The sequence below is a fragment of the Neophocaena asiaeorientalis genome, unplaced genomic scaffold (genome assembly GCF_003031525.2).
Source record: "Neophocaena asiaeorientalis asiaeorientalis breed wild unplaced genomic scaffold, Neophocaena_asiaeorientalis_V1.1 scaffold684, whole genome shotgun sequence".
Classification (NCBI taxonomy): domain Eukaryota; kingdom Metazoa; phylum Chordata; class Mammalia; order Artiodactyla; family Phocoenidae; genus Neophocaena; species Neophocaena asiaeorientalis.
The window spans coordinates 8,348,118-8,371,064 of record NW_020174048.1 but is presented as its reverse complement, the minus strand read 5'-3'; the positions used below and the strand labels follow the sequence as shown (position 1 = coordinate 8,371,064).

The following is a 22,947-nucleotide window of genomic DNA, read 5'->3' as shown; positions in this document are numbered from 1 at the left end:
ACCTTCACATTGCATGCATCTAAGGGGAGATGCAAGATTTTAAAATGGACAGTTAACATAAGAACTTTCTCCTTCATGTTGGGTGAGATCATCAGGGCAATCTAATGAATAGTCTGAATGTAGAACAGTTTATTTTTTATTGCAGTATAGTTGATTTAAAATGTGTTAATTTCTGCTGTACAGCAAAGTGATTCAGTTTTACATATATATATATATATATATACTTTTTTATATTCTTTTCCATTATGGTTTATCACAGGATATTGAATATAGTTCCCCATGCTATACACTAGAACCTTGTTGTTTATCCATTCTATGTATAAGAACTTATATCTGCTAACGCTGATCTCCCACTCCATCCCCTTTGGCAACCACAAGTCTGTTCTCTATGTCTGAGTCTGTTTCTGTTTCATAGATAGGTTCATTTGTGTCATATTTTAGATTCCACATATAAATGATATCATATTGCATTTGTTTTTCTCTTTCTGACTTACTTCACTTAGTATGATAATCTCTAGGTCCATCAATGTTGCTGCAAATTACATTATTTCACTCCTTTTTATGGCTGAGTAGTATTTCATTCTATATGTGTACCACATCTTCTTTATCCATTCATCTGTCGATGGTCATTTAGGTTGTTTCCATGTCTTGGCTATAATGAAAAGTGCTGCTGTGAACATAGGGGTGCATGTATCTTTTTGAATTAGAGTTTTGTTCAGATATACGCACAGAAGTGGGCATATATCTGGATTTGTTGCTCTTTGACTACCCCTACCCCTTGCTTCTTCCAGGTAAATTTCACTGGATCCTATGGTAATTCTATTTTCAGTTTTTTGAGGAACCTCCATACTGTTTTCCATAGTGGCTGCACCAATTAAAAATGTAGAATATTTTAAAGGAATGAGATATTACTTTTTTGAATATATACTCTAGCCTTTTGAGTCTGTTTTAAATTTCATTTCAGAATACCCCATTGCATAAAACTAACGGAACAAATTTCATAAATATCCCATTAGATTGATTAAACATGCTCATCTGCAGTCTATTGAAAATAGCAATATACACGGGGCTGTGTATTCATTCAGAGCAGTCATGTGTACAGGGTGGCCCAGAGCCCCCAGGGCTCCTAGAGAGATCCTGGAGGGATCCTGGAAAGGTTACTTTGGAGAGAAAAAAATCTGGATTTGTTGCTCTTTGGCTAGCTCTACCCCTTGCTTCTTCCAGGGAAATTTCACTTATATATGTTTTATTTAGTAAGGATCTATTAATGATTTCATTTGGAATAAAATGTTTCTGCTGGTTTCTTGTTGCTGTTGTTGTTCAAGTGTGAAAACCTTTGCTTTAGTGAAAGCAAACACCATTTCTTCCTGAATTCATCTCCAGTCTAGGCAAACATTTATATTCTATGCTCCAATAACTACAGTGCATTTCATTTTCCCTGCTCTGAGCCTTTCAGTGTTCACCTGAAATTATTTAAAAATAGACTGTCACTCCAAAAGGAAGCGAAGAAGCGGTCTGTGCAAGAAGAGTGGGGAGGGCTGAGGATTATAGATTCACCTGGGGTTGGTCATGGATTGAGACCAAAAGCTGAGGAAGAATAAAATTAAAAGGATAAGAATGAGCGTTTGTGTCCAGTACTGACGCGTGGCTTGAAGCCGCTCTGCATTTTATTCCTCTTAAATCAGTGCCTCTACTGAGACTCGGGCAGGAGAGCCCGGCATCAAGGATTTCCTCTGCCTTCAAATCCTGGTCGCTGCAACCAGCTGGAGCCACCCACAGATTCCTTTGTTGATAAGTGGTTCAGGAAGGGAAGGGAAACCCTCCCCATCAGTAGGCTGTAAATGAACTGAACTGCAGCCGGTTCACAAGGTAGCTAACAGTTACCCTCATTTTTGTAAGGGGTGGAAAAGGCATCTTTTTTTATAGTAATAAGGTGCAGTCTGTGAATCCTGCCATATACCAGATTAAAAGAGCTGCCGGTACATCAGTCCACAGAGAGAAGAAGCAGGTAATTATTCAGAGATAATGCTTCTGGAACAGAATGTTGTCACCCCATAATGGTCCCCTGCAGATAGATAAATGTAGAGGCAGAGGCAGTGTACTTATTTTTTAAAGCCAGAGTTGTTTTTTCGGTGACACAATTGCAGCTCTTGTGATTATCTTTCCTGTTTTACCAAATGAAAGGTTGTAGGTTTTTTTTTTTTTTGATATTTTCATCACTTTATTATAAGCAAGTTCAGTGGAGGGGTGTGTCTTATTTGTCAGGTCAACATTAGAGAAATGACGTGATTTCTTTCCAACGATGTACATCTAATAATCTTGGCTGAAGCTTCAATCTTGTTTTGAATGCTTTTTCCAAGGTTGTAGATTTAATCATCATTGTGTCTGATGGAGAACTGATATCACAAAGTGACAGAAGGTGACTATAGCCTGCAGTGTGCAGACTGACTTAGTAAACAGTCTTGGTGCAGACTTGGAAGAACTGCTTAGTTATAAACGGGTAGATTCTTGATTATGCACCTTCTAAAATTCTAAATTAGTTATATTCCTACCAGTTAAGACTAAATATGTCTTTGCTTTGACAATGAAAATTCAGCTGGGTAGTAACCCATGAGATGACAGATTTCGTTTGATTTCAGGGGATGACACCATTTCATCTGTGGTTTGAGGGTTACCTGTAGGGCTAGATAACTCTATAACAGTATTCTCTGAATGGAGACAATCGCTTTCTCGGATCTTGTATTTATTAAATAAATGACTTCACCATTATGTGAAGTGGGTAGAAATAAGACTCTATATAACTTGAAATTTCTGAGCTGGCTGTTAACTCATGGATCAAAAATACTGGGTAGAGGGTTCAAGAGAAATTTGGTGTGGTTTGTTCTCCTGCAATCTATTTGCCCTAACCCTTTTGTAACTGTTATAACTGGTTTTGATTCTCTGGATGTCACCAATTTCTCCTTGATTTTATCAGAAGTTGCCTTTGCTTCCTGTGATTTTATCATATTTTATCCAAATCCTATTCTCTGTATATATATATTTTTAAAGGAATAGAATATTTGTAAATAAAGGTTTTTATCTTGTGCAAAGCCGAAAAAAAAAAAAAAGAGCTCATCTGGCCCAACTTTGTATTCATATCCAATCATAGTAATAGTTAACTTTTATTGAGCATTTACAATATGTTAGACACCGTGCCAAGGACTTCACATAAATTTATCATTAATTGTATAACATTTTAAAAAATAACTCAGGGCTTCCCTGGTGGCGCAGTGGTTGAGAGTCCGCCTGCCGATGCAGGGGACATGGGTTCGTGACCCGGTCCGGGAAGATCCCACATGCCGCGGAGCAGCTGGGCCCGTGAGCCATGGCCACTGAGCCTGCGCCTGTGCTCCGCAACGGGAGAGGCCACAACAGCGAGAGGCCCGTGTACCGCAAAAAAAAAACAAAAAAAAAAAACAAAAAAACTCAGTGGATATTCTCATTCTACCCAGGAAGAAATTACACTCAGAAGAATGACTTGTGCAAGATCTCATATCAGATAAATGGTGGGATTTTGACTGACCAGGCCTCAGCCATTGTACCCTTGCTGTTCAAAGTGTGGTCCTTGGACCAGCAGTATCAGCATCACATCATCTGGGAGCTCATCAGAAGTGCAGGATTCCAGACCCCATCCCAGACCTACTTAATCAGAATCTACATTGTAATGCCATCCCCAGGTGATTGGTATTCATCCCAAGGATTAATAAGGGCTGCATCGTTCCTTTCTTACAGGTCTGCCAACCTGTTTTGCTTCTGTTTAAGAGAGGAAGGGTTTAGGGTGTCTGGGTGAGTGATGACGCCTGCTTTGGAGAATCTGTGACAGATTATAGCAGTGCCTCGAGGCTGAGACTTTTCTCTGAGCCTGGCGGGAAAATGATTCTTCTAGTTTCAATGACAAGGGGCAAAAGAGTGCCCTGGGAAGTATCCCTATGAAACCCTAGAAGAAATTAATGATAATAAATTCAGGAAGATGTATTGAGGTACCCAAGCCTATTTTGTAAATCATTTCCGCTCCTGGCACCACGTGACATCTTTTGATTCTTGATCATTCTACTTCATGTCTTGGCACTATACTCCCTCCCACTGCAAACACATTTGTAAGGTCATTATGAGGGCCTGCATTTAGACCTGATGGAACCAGATTACTGACTAAGGTGTGCTGGCCTCTTCTAAGCTGGACGGTACATTTGTACAAGAAATTGAAATTTGTAACTTAAATACGCCAGTAATATACTTAACCTTTACGGTCTGAAATGCTTTCTCAAGACGCAGCAAAGTAAGGTTGATATTTAAGCATTTGACAAATTAATGTTTAAAAAGGAGGTCACTTTTTTTAATTTTGAAAGATTGCATTAATTATTGGAGAGGCCAGGAAATATACTTTAAATGGTTTTTCATCATGGGATAGTATTTCTGTCCAGTATTTTGCACAGACCCTAGAAGTAACATTTAAATATCAGAAACTAAAGGCGGTATGTGCACATCCTGAAAAATAAGCCTAATTATTTCATCATCTTTCATAATATTATGTTTGTTTCACTTTAATTATTTGAACACTCAGTAGAAATTAAACTGATATTTCAGGCTCTGTGATGATTAAAGCTCCTGTCAGCTTTAATATCACCATCCTAATAGAGTAAATTTGAGTTGGAGTGTTCAATGAAATAACCACAAATTGAAACTTTAGAAACAGGTAGAAAAGGCTGGATATCAATTTCCTTGCTGTTGATAGCTGTCTAAAAAGGGACAGCGGTGGTCCAGAAGAGGTGCTTACATCCTGATATGCCTAGCATAACCTATTTTCTAGATCTAAGACATTCAGTGATGAAGCAGACCAGTGACTGGCAGTATGTAAATAATGGTTTGGGGAGTAGAAATGTTATATAAAATGTACACATTAAAAAAATTAAAAGTAGCAAATATTTATCAATTTTATTATCCACAACAAATCTAAGCCTTCTTCATAAATAGTGCCTACAAATTCTTCATAACTTTTTTGCTATTTTAAAAGATGTATCATTATAACCCATACATTTTTATAGCCTTTCCCATAATCCTTGGTCTTTTAAGCATTTTGAAAATGACACTCTAGTTTCATGGTGCAAAACAGAATAACAGAATTTTATGGGCATTTCAAGTTTTGAAAAAAGTGATTGTAAGTGAATAACAGCTTTATCCAAGACAAAGAGCTGACCTTAAAAGTTAGTCACTGACTGGTGTTAGTACTTGAGTGATGGTCCTTTTGAAGAATCAGTCCCATCTCTCTCACCTATTTTTTTTTAAATTAATTTTTATTGGAGTATAGTTGATTTACAGTGTTGTTAGTTTCTCCTGTACAGCAAATCACCTAGTTTTTAAAAGTACCATCTGCTCCAGGAAACCCGGCAATTTCTACAGTTAAAAGCAGTAGAAATTCAAACACATTATGTAGGTTTGAATCTCCAATGCTTTGCAAATAAATATATCTGATTTTATGTCTCTGAATGGTTACCTTATATTATTTTTAAAACATAGTATAAATTTTTGCAGTTATCAAGGTCTCCAAGTAAATGGTATCATGTGCCCTTCATCTATTGAAAATGAAAGATTTAACTTCATTTTATTTTCCTCTCATTTTTACTTACAGGAAATTATTATTATAACTTTGGATTTTAGAACTCATTAAATACAATTAAATTACGACTATTTCATAGTGCTTCTGTTTCAAGCACTATTTTTTTTAACATCTTTATTGGAGTATAATTGCTTTACATTGTTGTGTTAGTTGCTGCTGTATAACAAAGTGAATCAGCTGTATGTATACATATATCCCCATATCCCCTCCCTCTAGCGTCTCCCTCGCACCCTCCCTATCCCGCCCCTCTAGGTGGCCACACAGCACCGAGCTCAAGCACTATTTTTGACATTTTCATTGAGCTGTAATGGTCATTAAATCTAACGACTGTAAGTAACGATTACAGTGCTCATAACCAGTCCCATTTTCCCCTTCTCCCATATTTTTGATACCTTTTATTCACATTTCTGTTATTCTCTTTGAAGTAAATTCTTAAATAATTTTCTTTTTTAAAAAAATTTATTTATTATTAATTTTTGGCTGTGTTGGGTCTTCGTTGCTGCACGCGGCTTTCTCTAGTTGCACCGAGCGGGGGTTACTCTTCGTTGTGGTGTGCGGGCTTCTCATTGCAGTGGCTTCTCTTGTTGCAGAGCATGGGCTCCAGGCATGTGAACTTCAGTAGTTGTGGCACATGGACTCAGTAGTTGTGGCTCCTGGGCTCTAGAGCAAAGGCTCAGTAGTTGTGGCTCATGGGCTTAGTTGTTCCGCGGCATGTGGGATCTTCCCGGACCAGGGCTCGAACCCGTGTTCCCTGCATTGGCAGGCAGATTCTTAACCACTGCGCCACCAGGGAAGTCCCAAAGAATTTTCTTTGGGTAGTTTATTTTTCAAAACCTTGAATATCTAAGATTATTTTTCTATTGCCCCCAAACCTAAACATCAAGTTCCCTTTAGAAATCATTACCTTGAGTGATAACATTTTATCTCTAAATATTCCATTTCCTTCTGATATTTTAATTATAATAAATCTGCTCCTTTGTAGGTGATCTACATTTATTTCACATCTGTATATTTAAATTCTATCATTATGTGAATCTCTTTCAGTTGCTCTGTCCATGGAGCATGGTGAATTGTTTGTAGCTTCAATCTGAGATCTGATTTTGGGGTCAAAATACCTTTGTCAATGATTTCTTCAATATCACTTCTGTACCGTTGTACTTGATTCTTCCTAGGAAGACCCATGATCCTTAGATTGGGTAATCCTACAGCCAGCATCATCTTCCAGTAATTTTGTCTTTATTCATTTCCTAGGCATTTTTGGAAATATTGTCAAGTGTCTATTCCGAACCACTGATTAAACTGATCCCCCTTGCAAGTATTGCCCTTTATTGTTTTCATTAGAGACTTTAATATTACAAATGTGCTTGACTTTCTGTGTTCTTCTCCCATTCTCACCCAGCTGCCTTTTATCTTAGCTCTCCTGCATGACTTTTTTTTAAAAAATTGAAGCTATATCTCTTATTGCAATCAACAAAGAAAAAAGATCTTATAGGGCTAAAAAAGTTTTTAGAAGCCTGTGTTTTTCTGAATTTGACTGTCACTATGCTTGTTCTGTAGTTATTCTTATTGTTCCTCTGTGGATTACTCTGTCCTCTTTAGAAATACACAACCATCATTTTGCTAAAGGCACTGGTACATCCCACAGTAAGGACGCTCCTCAACTCTCTCCAACCCAATATCTCCTAAAATTTTAATTGATCCTAGAACAAAACATCTCACAGAGCCTGTGTTTCATGAAATTATATTTGACCACAAATGGCTAAACATATATCATTATATAATCTGTAAATATCAAGAGAAATCCTTTGATTGCTATAATTATCCACTAGTACTCATTTTCACTTTAGGCCAATTTACTATGATTTTATATTTAGTTAGGGTTTCTTTACAAATGAAAAGAAATAGCGATATGGAGTTGCCCAATGTTTTTTCTTGTTAGGTAAAACTAATATGTAGAAGTTAAGTATATAAATACCTTATAATTCTTTAAATGATGAAAATCATTTAATGAGGTTGTTAGATATATTTTCAGACACCCACAAAGAGAAACTGCAGGAGAAAATTGCAAACATTTATCACACACATCATACTATCCTAGGTCACACGGAAATATTGCAAGAGTGCTAAGAGATGTCAAAGTAACTAATTACAGCACAGGTACAGCTGGCCATCAAGGTGAGCCAATGAGGAAAGGAAACCTTGCAACAAATGGTGCTGGAATAATGGAATAAATGTATGAAAAAGAATGATTGGACACCATACATAATCAAATGTAAAAGCTAAAACAACCAGTTTCTAGAAGAAAACATGAGACGGTATTTTAGTGACCTTGGGTTAGGCTGAGATTTTTATAGGGGGTGCAAGAACAAAAACTATAAAATAGTGATAAATTGAACTGCCTCATAATAAAAAAAAACTTCTAGTTATCAAAAGACACTATTAATAAAAAGAAAAAGAAAATCACGCATAGGATAACATATTCTCGATACATATGTCTGACAATAACTTATTTGTATTTAAAATGTATAAGCATCTTTTATTACTCAGTAATAAAGATAAACAACTCAATTACGTAGTAGAAAGACTTGATGAGACTTCACAAAAGAAGACATATGCTTGGCATAACCATATGGAAAAGTATTCAACATCATTATCAGGGAAATGTTAATGAAAACCCCAGTGAGTTACCCCTGTACAACCAATAGGATAGATGAAATTGAAGAGACTAAAAACACCAGATGTTGGTGAGGATGTAAAGCCTGGAACTGTCATTGCTGTTAGGAGTATAAAATGGAACAACTAATTTGGAAAAAGTAACTCTATACCACTTAGGTGTTAGCCCAAAATAAATATCTGCAAAAAATACTTACGGGTGAGTTAAGGGTGGTAATTCATAAAATGAAATATTACTCAACAATAAAAAGTAATACACACTATACATAATCATATGGGTTCTATGGATGATATGCACAATTATATGGATCTATTTATACGGCTTTTATCTCCACTGAAAAGTAATTTTAGGAGGAAAATGCATTATTTTCTTCCTTGAGCTTAGTTTTTCTTAAAACAGACTGTCAGGTTTTCAAGTTTGGAAGTAAAAATGCTGCTCTTCTAAAATATTGATTTAGAAAAGGGCAACTTCTGAGTCACAGACTAAATTCAGCCTTTAGTTTACTTTCCACCTGGTAATATTGTTTTTACATCTGATAATTGCTGTTAATGACAAAGCAGTGGTTCTCGAACCTTAATGTACATCAGAATTACCTGGAGTTTCAGATCCAGCAGGTCTGGGGTGGAGCCTGAAATCTTTCATTTCTAACAAGTTCCCAGGTGATGCTGATACTGCTGGTCCTGGAACAGGGGAGTACTGCTGGATAGTGAACTTTCTTGGTACTGGTTGAAGAGCTCAGAAGAATCGTTAACTTTCAAATTTGTATTTCAAAGAGTACATGAATATCAGAGTATGGTGGGGAGAGCCTGCTGGGTCTTGAACTTCAAGGTAGATCACTGATCTGACTACTGTTTGAGTTCTTGTAAGCCACTTAAGGCACATTCATAATGAATATATCTACTTTTGGACAGAGTTTCCTGTTTTCATATCTACTTGGCCGGTGAGGAAGCGATTGTGAAATGTTATTAAGCCATGTCGTTGATGGAGTGGTAGATTTTATTACTGTGCCCAATTCTTCTTTCCATGTGTGTTGCCATGTGACTTATATTGCTGTATGGGGTGGGGACATGGGGAAAGATATATTCCCACTGGACAACATGCTTAGTTATGCGAGTTGTCTTGGCCAACAAAAAGTGAGTGGGATGTACAGTTCTGAGGAGAAGCTTTGAAAGCCCTCCTGCGTTTTCCCCCCTCTGCCGTAAGAACAGCATGTCACAGATAGTGGCCATTCCGTTGGACAGAATGAGAAAAATACGTGCAGAGGAGTTGCAGCCAACATGTAACCTGAGCAAGAAATAAATATTTGTTCTTGTATGTCAGTGAAATTTGGGGGCTATTATCGCAGCAAAATCTAGAGAAAATTATTGAATACCCCATACCTCCTACTTCATGCCAGGTATTGGGCTAGGCTGATTATGTGTATTACTTTAGTTTTAGTTACCGCAATAATCCTATTAGTTAGATATTTTCCCTCAAATTATAGGGGAGAAAATAATGTTTACAGGGTTGACTACATTAATCCTGGTAAGAGATTTCTTTCAATTATACCACAGTGTGGTAATGCATAAAATGTTGAACTATAAATAAATAAGATTATGTGGGAAGACAGTAAAGTTTATTAAGAAATATTATTAGTTTGACCTTTCTAATCCCAATATCTCAATCAATGAGCAACTATAGAAAATATAACCTCCTCCACCAGAATTGGTGTTTCCATTAAAAGCTGATTAATTAAAATCTTAACCACTCAATGCAAAAACCTCCAGTTAAAAATGTTCACTCCTCAAAACTCTTGAGTAAAATTTAATTGGGTTTTTTGGAGTAGACAGGCTAAGATTTTGGTGTTTCAAAGTAGAAGATAGATCCCAGTAAGGAGAATGAATGGGGAGACAATATTAGCCAATTTAAGAAGCATTTAGTTGAATAAATAAACATGATAGCTTGATAGATCATTGAAAGTTTGATTGTTAGTGAGGCAGTAAGTGAGGAATTCAAAGGAGAGATGGTAAAAGGCCTGGAATCCAAGATTTGTGCTTAGGAGGTGTGTGTTAATGGGTAAGCTTAGGGGTATTCAAGGTGAGGTACTTTCCCATTAAGATGGGAAAGATTCCAATAAAGATGTTTTACTAGGAAAGATTAGAGAATCTGCTGGGCAAGTCATTTGGGATTAGCTCTCTCAAATGTTTCATTTTTAAAATAAGTGTTTATAGTGCACCTGCTCTCTGCCAGATGTGCCAGGTGTGGGTCATATGCAGCAAACAGGAAATAAACCTGCTCTCACAGAGCTCTTACATTCCAGCAGCAGAAACAAGCAGAAGGGATGATCTTTTGGAAATCATAAATGCAATGAAGCGAAGATAAGGGAAGAGGATTGAGTGTGACGATTTGTGGGGGGCAGGTGGTATTTGCAGGAGGAGGGGGACAGTTGGGGTGAGCAGAAAAGGACATGCATGAGAACTTGATAGTTGAGCTGAGCTCTGAATGAACTAAGAAAACCAGCTGGGGAAAGATTTGGAGGAAGAGTGATCCTGGGTGGTACCAGCGATAGGAAATGCCTTAAGGCAGCAGTGAGGTTCTCATGTTCTATGATGTCACCAAGGCCAGTGTTTCCTACATTTAAAAAGATACATAGATATAGATCCTTCTGAAAATAAGGGTGTGTGTGTGTGTGTGTGTGTGCGTGTGTGTGCGTGCTTCCATTGTTGGACTCCTTTTAAATAATTCATTTTAGGGCTTCCCTGGCGGCACAGTGGTTGAGAGTCTACCTGCCGATGCAGGCGACGTGGGTTCATGCCCCGGTCTGGGAGGATCCCACATGCCGCGGAGCGGCTGGGCCCGTGAGCCATGGCCACTGAGCCTGCACGTCTGGAGCCTGTGCGCCACAACAGGAGAGGCCACAGCAGTGAGAGGCCCGCGTACCACAAAAAATAAAATAAAATAAAAAATTCATTTTATAAGCAAATAGGCTCAATTTTTATTTTAATTTCTTTTTGTCCTTTGTAGCTTCATGGGCATGTCTTAACTGTAACAGCTGTATTGGGAACATGTTAAATTGTATATTATATAGTCAAAAAGAAAATGAGAATGTACAATTATCTGGGAAGTTTCATATCATTTATACATACTTTTTTTTTTGGAGCACGAACCAGTGTCCCCTGCATTGGCAGGCGGACTCTTAACCACTGCGCCACCAGGGAAAACCCCATACATACTTTTCAAAAACTAATTTTGGTTGCCTAAATTGTCTGTGCATCCTCTGCAAATAAGAGTTTCTCAAGGTTTCGTAGCACAAAATATTCTATGAAGCAAAAGATTTAGTCAGTGGGCTATCACCACCCCTGACCCCCCTCCAAAAAAGCTCAAATAAACCAAATAAAAGAGCCCAAAGTAACTTCTATTTCAATAGAATGAATAAGAATATTATCTCTTTGAAATAAACTCCAATTTAGTCATAAGCAAATTACTTATGTTAGTCACAACATTACTCCATGTCATATAGTTGTATGGAGTAAAAAAAAAAAAAACAACTCTCAAAGCTTATTAAAGACAATATAATTATGTTATGTGCTCAGAGGGTTAGAAATACATAAAATGTGGCCCCATTTCAATTCTTGCTGTTGTATAAATATTAGTGTAGATGGTAGGAACAGGAGAAACATCCCTTAATCTGAATGCACTCAAGTAGAGAAGATTAAATGCACAGCTCTTTGTATATTTGGATTAGCTCCAATAATGTAAACCTGAACTATATAGAAGTTAGTGGTTATATATGAATAAAGATGGGCATATAAAGCCTTTTCAAATACTCTAAACAGTCCCTGCATTAATTTTCTACTTTCATGTGAGGATCTGAACTGAAAATCCAGACTAAAAAATGCTTCACCATTTATTCATCATAACTTAATTTTGGCATAATTTGGCCAGTATCTAAAGAAAACTTACGGGGGAACAATTATTGTTTGTCTAACCATCAACACCAAAACCAAAAATCTGCTTTAAGTGGCATATTTTCCAGTGAGCTATTAGAAAATACAGAGCCTATAGAACTCTAAGAATTAACAATTTACTCAGTGATGAGATTGAATGTTTTTTCCAATGGGTAAGAGACCACATTTTGATAATTTTTCTTCCATTTTATTCTTTTATGTAATATACTGAAAAAAATTCAGAATGTGTTTCCTTTTCAGTTTGTTCCTAATGTTAGCCAAGAGATTCCCAGTGGCAGTTCAGAATAGAAGAACCTGTAAATCTAGAAATATACTTTTGGGAATCGGAAACCTTTTACAGATGCTTTTCTTGTCAGGGAGAAAGGCGACTTTCTCATTAGGCAGTGGCAAGTGCACCTGTTTTTTGAATCATCAAACATATATCTGCATAGTGGGAAAGTTGCCTTAGTTTATTGCCATTTAATCTCACGATTCATTTTCAAGCTGAGTGAATCAGAAATGTGCATGACCTCTTGTTTAATGAAGGGCTACTGGGAGGAACTGGCACGTAGTACTCCCCATAAATATAGATTCTCCATATTTGATTAGAAACCTGTTCAAACCTTTTATAGATTATAGGCTTTAAATATACTACTTATATTTCCTTCTATTTAAAAATTAATTGGAACCTTTTCTTTGACTTTCTTTAGAGACACCGAGTTAGCAATGCTAGGTTAGCAATTTTTAAGTGCATTGAACCACTTAAAAATAGCTTCAGCTTCTGCTCTCCAGAGATGGGAAGGAGAAGCTATAACAGATCATTATTCCTCACTTCCGCTGTGTAATAAGCTGGTCATGATGATTTATAATACTTCAGTGTGTTCCAGTATTTCCGAATTGATATTGCTGTGTCTTGTGCTGGAAATATCATGTCATGGTATTTGTTTGGTTGCCAAAGATTCAGTCTACTGCCTTGATAAATTTTGTCCTAGCTCATTATACCAAATATGTTTTATGAAGGAATTTAATTAGAGTCATTTTATATATGGTATAATTAAATAATCACATCCAACTTAATTCTGAAATTAACTCTTCACTGAGGCTAATGTTTGAATCTACTAAATCTAGACAATTCCATGGGTACTAATTAGAAAATTTCCTTTTCATAGTCATAAAGAGTTTTATGTATCGATCACCAAAGTAACAAAATGGGAAGATACATCAGAAGTTGTTTAGAGCAGGCTTTGCTAAACAAAAATTTTGGCATTTTCAGTGACTTAGAGGTGATGATACTTTCAAATAAAATAATTTTAAAACATTTCAATTTAATGTATGCTTATACATATATAAAAATGTGAATATATGTAAGCATATGTGTGTGTGCATGCATTGGCTTTGAAATCAAGTCAGTGATGGGCGAAGCAAAGTGAAAATGATTGGAACAATAATTTGTTCCATCAATCATTGTTATATTGGCTGCATCACACAGACAGAAGTACTCCCATTACTATATGCCAACTACCTCTTTTACTCCTGGTTTTCATGGAAATTCCATGTCTGTGTGAAAAGAAGTACATTTCCTGGGAATTGGTACTATACTTTCCCGTTCAGTATTGCTAGCACTTAAATTAATCTGATGTCACTTATCTGCTCATGACTCAGTTGAGTTGATTTTGTGCAGTATGACTTAGTTTTATAACAAAAACAAATCCTCACTTGTGTCGCCCCATTTAATTATTACTGAATGAAAACTCATTAAAATAAAATAAAGCCCTTTTTCAAAGGAATATTACTAGTACACCACAAAATATATTACCAAATAGTAATATAAGGTTAGAAGAAAGGAAGGATCTGTAATGAAAAATATGTCAAAAAAGATTTTTACTTGTCATGCATGGTATACAATTTCAGGGTGCGTTGAGAGGTCCTGATGAAAGCGTACTGCTCATCATTAGAAGCTTAACTCCCCTCCTCAAAGACGGTCAGGGGCGTTATTTGATAGACAATTTGGTAGGAATGAAATGTACTTTAATGCCTTAAAAAAGTAAAAGCATCATATTTGGCATTGCTACATAGTGGGTAGATTATAAGCTGCTGCTGCCCTTAAGGGACAGCATTTGAAGAACAAAGGGAAGGGAATGTGGTGTCAGGTCTTAGTGTGAGTTGAGAATAAAATGAATTAGCACTTGGCTTCCAATATCCGTTTATCTTCTTACTCAAAAAAAAAAAAAAAATCCGCCATTGCATTCGTTTTGCATAATTATGAAATACAAAATGAGGTAGAACTGAAAATCTTTCACAGTAATTTCTTTTGGAGTTTTGGCCAGTGTTCCCCTATGACAGAATTTTCTTTTGTTCTGAGAGTCATGGGATGAAATTGCTTGAACAAGTGGTATTTGAGGGTACCAATGAGTGTTTCACACGAAGCAAAAATACACATATTTCTTTGTCACTGGGAGTTGGGTGAGTCATCTTCAAATTACTTCATATGAAATATGATCAAGTCAATTATTTAAAGTACAGCCTACAGATATTCCTGAAATTGCTATTCTTTCAAATATATTTAAAAAGGAATTAAATATTTACTTTTAATATTAATTCTAAAACAAACCGTTTTAGAACAGTGAATAGATACAAGATTTCAAGTTGGGTTTTTAGGTATAAGGAAGGCTTTTCTTCCTGGCTTTTTAGTTTTCATTTTATTTAAAGTTGATTTTATTCTTCTGCATTTCATACACAATCTTCGTGCATTTTTAATTACAAAACATCCTTTCCTTGGATTCTTTCTGCTTTTTACAGTATTTTGTTTTTGTTTTTGAAATATTTTGTGCTTGTCTCCTCTCTAAAATGCATTAACGCAATTTCATTTAAATTTCAGATCATCCAATTATCAGAATAGCACTATGTAGACAACACATGAAGAAATGAATCATCCACCCATTTCCCATCTTTTGTTTCCTCTCCTGATTGAAGGGTTCAATAAATTGCTTCAGCTCATAATGACTATGAAAGTTAAATACTATTTTTATACATTCAGCTGGGTTTTAAATACAGCATGTGGACCCATCATTCTGTCATGGGCAAAAGCTCTGGAACTTCTTGACAACTTGTAATCTTTCCTACTCATATTCACAAGTAAAAATGATTGTACTTAATAGCAGGAACTTTACACACTAATTTTTGAATCAACTTTCAGAAAGGTAAGAACCCCATGAAAATTTGTGCACTTATTTGCTTTTGGGAAAGTTCTTATCTCAGAGAACAAAGCATTCAGGGTTTAAGGATTAAATGTATTACTTGTTTGTCATAACTTAAAGAATAAAATACATGAAATCTAATTATTAGTGATAACAATTTTGATTTACTTATATGTAAATGTTCTAAGATGAAAGTTGAGTCAAAACATTTGGGAGTCTATATGGTAGAAAACATTATTTCCACATAAGGAAAAGAGTATAACATCCTGGTCCATTCAGTTTAATCTAAATCAAACCAAGCCCTCACACTGTTTATCCCTTACCCTGGTATATATTTTTTCATAGCATTTTTTACTACCTGAAAGTGTATATTTTTTGTTTATTTCTAGAAGTCTCTTTTAGCCATTAGAATAGAAATTATAGAAGAGTGCATGCTTTTCTTATTTAGCCCTGGACTACTAGTAAATGGCACATCAAGAACTATGGTGTCACTATGGGGTCCCAGTAAATAGTTGATAACTGACTGACTGAATAAATGAATTTTAAAAATCCATTACTTAGTTTATTTAGTAGGAGTGTACATTTTTCTATCAAGTACTTTTCATACCTGGCACCTATGATTAAAGGTTTTGTAATAGTCACTGCAGGACATGGACCTTTATGTCAGTCAGTGTATTTTCTTATGCCTGTTTTCTGCATGTTATTATTTCATAGTTGTTATATATATATGTATGTATTATAGATTTTTTTTCTTCTCAACTAGAATGTGAACATGCTGAAGGCAGGAACTTGTATTATCATCTTATGAGTTCTGTAATGTCTGACATAGGTTAGGAGCTCAGCGACTAGTATATGTCTGGATATATGGTGGGTGTCAAATGCTGGTTGTTGAATGAATGCATTTGTTCAATAATAACCTGTCAACCAGTTTATGAATAGAGTAACACTCTCTCCGTGTGTATACACACATACGTATACATATGCTTTTGTAAAAAGAATATAAATATATTTCTTTTCATTTCCTCTTTATATGCATGATAAAGGAGTTAAAATAGATGCTTCTTAAACCCCTTTCAGTTTTTCCATCATTTATTTATGTAATTCTGGTTCTTATTCTCAGTTCTGCACAGAACTCCTTCATAACTTTTTGTGTATTTCTCCATTCTGTTACCATATTTAAAGTCTAGGTCTATATGTGATTTCTTAGTCACCAGTGAGAATGATCTGCTTTCATCCCCCGAAATTATTGGTACAGGGTGTTCATAGCCTGGGGCCTGTGCAGTCACACATTCCCCACCCTCAGAAGGGCTGAGATTAGCTTTTCATGCTCTGCTATCGCTGTCTTGAAATTCCTAATACATTTTGAACAATGGGCCTTGCATTTTCAGGTTGCTTTGGGGCCTGCAAATTATGCAGCCTGTCCTTTTTGTACAATGTTGTAAAGATTAAATTAAATAGTACAATATTATGAAATATTTAGAACTGTACTTCATTAAAAATGACATACACTTCCCACTTATTTCCTTCTTTTCATCCTAAGATGTGTAGATTTGTGTATTTCCACAGACTATTCAATAATCCAATGACCAATAATCCAATCTGAATTAATAATCATGGACTGTATATAATACATTCCTCAATAAATTGGGTAGCTTTCAATGTGGAAAGACAGCATTCTTTTATAATTCAGTTAGGTACTTAGAGTTTTGCAAGGGCTGTTTTTTTCCTATAGTTAAAAAAACTGTAGAGAAAAAATATTCATCTTTCCTTTCTTAGGATAATGGTTAGTCTTAACTTTTCCCGTCAGACCATTTCTTTTTGTTTTCTATATCTATTTCTGTTTCATATTACATCTTACACATAATTATATAACTATATATTCTATATTAAAGAGAATACATACAAAATAAATGGCTACAATAATACTACCAATAATAGCCAAGTCTCTGTTTTCCATGTTAAAATAATTTTATAAATTAAAATAACTTGAAAAGAAATGTATATTTTCTCTTTTTTCTTTTTGGCTGCACTGGCTCTTCGTTGCTGCATGTGGACTTTCTCTAGTTGTGGCGAGCGGGGGCTACTCTTCATTGCGGTGCATGGGCTTCTCATTGCAGTGGCTTCTCTTGTTGTCTAATATTTACTGCAGGTAATGGTAATAGCAAATGATTGTGATATGTATAGATAGATAGATACTGATGTAGCATCAAAGGTATTAAGTAGGATATACTCGGATTTCTAACTACGCCCACAAGGAGATTACATCAGGAAGAATAAAATTCACCAAGCCCACGTTGTAAAAGAAATTTTCAACAAAATCTGTCAGATAAAGATTAACATTTCTCTTTTAGGGATTCAGCAGTTACTTAGAAATCAGTCATCTTTGCATGTAAATTGGTAGTAGTGGGTAAACACAACCTTATAGTTTATAAAAGGCTCTGTCACTATTCTGTCTTCTGGATATCTTCCTGATTATAACACCAATTTATTCTGTATGTTTTTTCCATTTCTGAATTAACCATGCCTCTGATTTTCCAGTAACTCTTTTTCAAATGAGCAATAAGTATTTAATCATTTACATAAATAAGCAATTAACAAATAAAGGAATAAATTAGATGATGTGAAGGACCTGATTAAAAATTTTAGTCTGTATAAGTAAGAGGGATTTCTAAGTCATGTGAAATGTTAAGCACCAGATTCTGGGAGAGAATATTTAGTCAGTTGCAGAGGAAAGGATGCTAGATAGAACAAAAAAATAATCAAAATAGAGGAGCAGCAGAAGAAAACAGAGATGAGGTAGTTGAAGGGGTACTTCAGGAATTCCATCAGTCAGGAATAACTTTTGCCTCTGATTAACAGATACCCCTACTCCCAATCAAATAGTAACTTCAGTGAATGTCGGGGGCGGGGAGTGCCTCATTTTAAAGGAGTCTGAAGATGGGCAGTATAGGGATAGTATGACAGCTTTACAATGTCATCAGGGGCCCAGGCTTGCTTTGGTTTTGTGGTTCTTAGGGTGGGACCACCTTTGCCCTCATGCTTTCAAGGTATCTACTGAGATGCCAGACATTATGCCTATGTCTCAGGAATGATGGAGGTGAAAAGCCAAGGGCAAAAAAGGTTGTTTGCCGGCTTCACTTCTTTAGAGGAGTTTTCTCAGGAGCCTACCCATGGGTTCTGTTTTTATCTCATTCTACTATATCTCATTGGTTAATATCTTTTTAGACAGGATGCTATCATACCCAGCTACAAGGAAGCCTTGGAATAGAGCCTTTTATTTAGACACATTGCAAACATGGATAAAATAGTTTTGTCCGTAAGAAGTTAGGAGACCGTTCTGTTGTATAGACCACTAGCATCATGTCACATTTCTCTCATTCAGGGAAGTGAAGTATAATAATACCTTGATGCACAGTTGGCAGTCTTTTTGCAAGAACCTTATCTGCGTTGAGCCTGGCAGTATCCATGTGAGTGAGTCAGAGAGTCTGAACACAGGCTCTTAGAGAGGAAGATGGGTTATAACATGGCCACCTCATGACTCGGACCTTGGGACTGCCTGATGCAGGAGGGATGAATGGTCGTTTCGGACACATGTATAAGGACATTGAATTTTGGTAAACCTGTTTTATAAGTGAATCTTTCATTTCTTGTCTTTTATTTGCTGGGATAGTTTCATTTTTTGAAAATTAAATGAGAGGAAATCCTAGTGTTTAGCTTTCAATATTCGAGTTTTCTCTCTTCCTCCAACTGGACTTCTCTTCAGCCTGACTCAAGAAGCAGTCTCTAATTTTGGTGCAGGAGCAATACAATGCTGTTCTCTGCCTAATGAAAGCAGAAAATAATGATTAATGCCAATGAGTGTGTGCTCAGTGGGAGGAACAGAACTACTGGGTGTGGTCCTCAGCTGTCCTTTAGATTGAGGTGTTTCCATTGGCTTTAACCCTCCATTTCCTTACATGCACAACGGTGCGAACTTTAAGCACCATCTGGAGAATAACTTGCCTTTTGTTGTTTGGCACCAATTTAGTGTGTTTTCTACCACTCCACTGAGTTTGTCAGTGAATGAAGCACTGTTATGGTAACTGGTGTAATTACTTTCCCTAGATAGAGTTCAGTAGGAAAAAAAATGTTATCATTTCTAATATGAAAAAGCCTAAATATTATATGAAAAATACAAATTCTACAAAAAAATCATCAAAGTATTTAAACAACTTACCCAAAGAAAAAAAATAATGAAAAATGTATATATGAAAGTTTCTTTAAAATGGAAATTTAAAGAATTTGTTTACAAATTATTTACAAATTGGAAGAATGTTTTTATGCTATTTAGTGTTTAAGGATTCACTATGAGTAGCGTGCTGTAGCTTAAAGTTTCTTAGGGTAATTTGCCAATGAATTATAAGAGCCTCAAAAATTTATATCCCTGACCTAATACTTTTATTTCAAAGAATTTACCTAAGCAAAACCCCCAAAGGTGTAAAGATTTCATATATAAAAATAGTCTTTGCAATTTTATTCCAGTAGTGGGAAAAAGGAAGACAACTTAAATATCTGATAATAGGATTAAATGGTTAAATGCAAAAGGATGAAAAGCCACACTAAAAAAAAGTTTTCAAAGGATAAATGAAAGACATGGGCAATGGTTGTGATATAATAAGTGACATAAGCAAGATTTAAAATACATCCTCAAGTTTGATATTATATATATTGTATATAATCTGTTGTAAAGAAAGAATGGAAACAAAGAAGCCAAAAATGTAAAAGAGATAAGCTCTGAGTGATGGACTTATAAATTTTTATTTTCCAAATTTATATTCATTTAGTCACTAAAATGTGATGAAATATCTTTGTTAGCATGATGTTGATTATTCACTGAACGATTAGAAGGCAATTTCTGGAAATGATATTTTAAAATGCCACGTGATTATGAGAATAATTTTTGAGACCTCTATTTGCCAAAATTATAGAAATCAATTAATGTTAAACAAGTGATTCAGTAGTAATAGAAATAGTTACCTAAATTAATATTTTCCATTTTCAGAATCCTCTGTGATAAAAAAAAGAATATTTGCCTATAATTTATTTGTAATAAAATATAAAATTTTGTGTGGCAAAAATTCATTGTAAACACATTTTAGAAATTAATAAATTGTTCTATTTCTCACTATGATTAAATAGTTTTAATAGACCAATGCAGTGGCCAAAGACAACAAGAAAAGCTGCAGTGATACCAAAAAAAATAATAATAATACTATTTGAAGGAATTGGGATGCTGTTGAGACAGCCAGGGTTTGAGAAGCCAAGTTCTCATAGAGAAGTGATTTAGGTGTGAACCTGCTATTCTGTGCAATGCTTTCCCCTCAGATCATTTGCTGATTTTTACCTCATGCAGGGAAAGAGGGTGAGAAGCCAGCAGAGGGCTTGGTTACAAGAAGAGGAGACATTTGAACTTTCTGGAATCTGAAAGGGAAGGAGACAAAATATAGAAGGTTGAAATTGCCAAGACTGCCAGGACTTGAAGGGTCATGATCTTGGAGATAAGGGAGGTACAGAAAAGTGAGCCAAATATTCCACCTTAGTTTCTCTCCAAGGTGTTTACCCATTCATGAGCAGTGAAAGATTAAAGACTAAGAAGGCAAGAAGAAAGTGACTAAGAAGCTGATTAGAACTTCAGAGAGTCATGTGGTGCTTGGGAAACAAACACTGAATTTCAGGACCCACTGAGAGCATGGATCACAGAAGTCTACAGAGGTGTTGGGGAATTAGAGAGAGATCAGACCTAGCAAAGGCTGCAGCTTAATCAAGTCAGCTCAGTCCCTGATTGGACTGGGGAGATCTGCCTCTAATTTTGGTGCCTGCCTGCTAGAAAATAAGATAAATGATTTCAGGAGAAGTATTACACAAGAGTTTCTTCAGTGTCCTGCATTTAATAAAAATGTGTCAAAACAAACAAACAAGGAACAACCAACTAGGACCATTTGGAATACAGACCTAGAGATGCTACTGGAATATCAGATATATGTGATCTATGTTTACGAAAAGAGATGGCAAGATGTAGAATTTCAACATAAATTTAGAATCAATATAAGAATACAGTTACTAATATTGAGAGCTCAGATGGTGAATTTAATAGCAGGTTGGGCACAACAGAAGAGAGGATTAGTCAAAAAAAAGAAAAATATATTTAACAGTGAAATGTTTAAAGCAAGACAAGGATGCCTGATAGTACCTCTTCTATTTAGCATAGTTTTAGTGAACCTAATCAGTACATAAGAGAAGAAACTTATAAAAAGACATGAGGAATGAAAAAGAAGAAATAAAACTATCATTATTCACCAATGACATGAATATCTATTTATCTAGATATTCAAAAGAATTTCAGGCTAACCATTAAAAATAATAAATGAGGGCTTCCCTGGTGGCGCAGTGGTTGAGAGTCCGCCTGCCAACGCAGGAGATACGACTTCGTGCCCCGGTCCAGGGAGATCCCACATGCCGCGGAGCGGCTGGGCCCATGAGCCATGCCCGCTGAGCCTGTGCGTCCAGAGCCTGTGCTCCGCAACGGGAGAGGCCACAACGGTGAGAGGCCCGCGTACCGTCAAAAAAATAAAAAATAAAAAATAAATAAATGAATTTTGAAAATTCCTAGAAAACAAGAATCTAAGAAAAAATAAGTTTTAAATCTTTATCCCAGGAACAATGCTAGACACAAAAGAGTGTATTCTATGTGATTCCATTTGCATAACTTTCAAAAAACTATGGATCTAGTATAGTAGTAGTAGAAACTGGTAGTTATGTTTGGGGGCTGTTGAGGGGCATAGTAGAGGAACATCTGGAGGTGTAGATAAAGTTATATGTCTTCATTTGTGTGTTACATGGGTCTGTTCACTTTATGAAAATTCATTGAGTCATAGGCTCATGACTTGGGCACTTTTCTGTACGTATATTATAAGATGACTTTAAAATTAATACACTCCAAATATGAGACACCTACATAAGATTTTAAATATTGAAAAGAAGAGCCATAGTTAAAATTATGATTAACACATTTTTCCTCTTAATAAAGAGGAGTATACATATGAATCAAGAAATGGATAATTCTAGATTTAGAATCTTGTTGGCTTTTGAACATCTGTTCACTTTCATTGTTCACAGGTTTTTAATTTTTATTGAAATTCACATGTGAAAATACATCTGTTTCTCTGATTCATATTTTTATGGTGAACTCTGAAATGAGATAATTGTTGTGAACCCAAGAAATCATTCAAAACACAAGGGATGTGTCTTCATATTATTTATGGGGAAGAAATACCCAGTAAAGTCCTGAAATCAGCAACTTGTATTGCTGGCTGGTTTACATGAGAATTTATATTAAATATTTACATTTTTACTTGTGTATTTCTGTCTTTTTCAATTAGGGTATAAGACCAATCAATGTAAGTAGGGTCCCTAAATAAACAATTGAAAAAAAACGAAAGCATGAATAGCTGGGTTATC

The 22,947-nt window shown here is 35.7% G+C and overlaps 1 protein-coding gene across 1 annotated transcript in view; it reads left to right on the top strand.

The window, feature by feature from the left end:
- Positions 1-22,947, top strand: part of ITGBL1 (integrin subunit beta like 1) — a 112,295-nt gene that overhangs the window by 45,713 nt on the left and 43,635 nt on the right. The gene's annotated exons all lie outside the window — the stretch shown is intronic.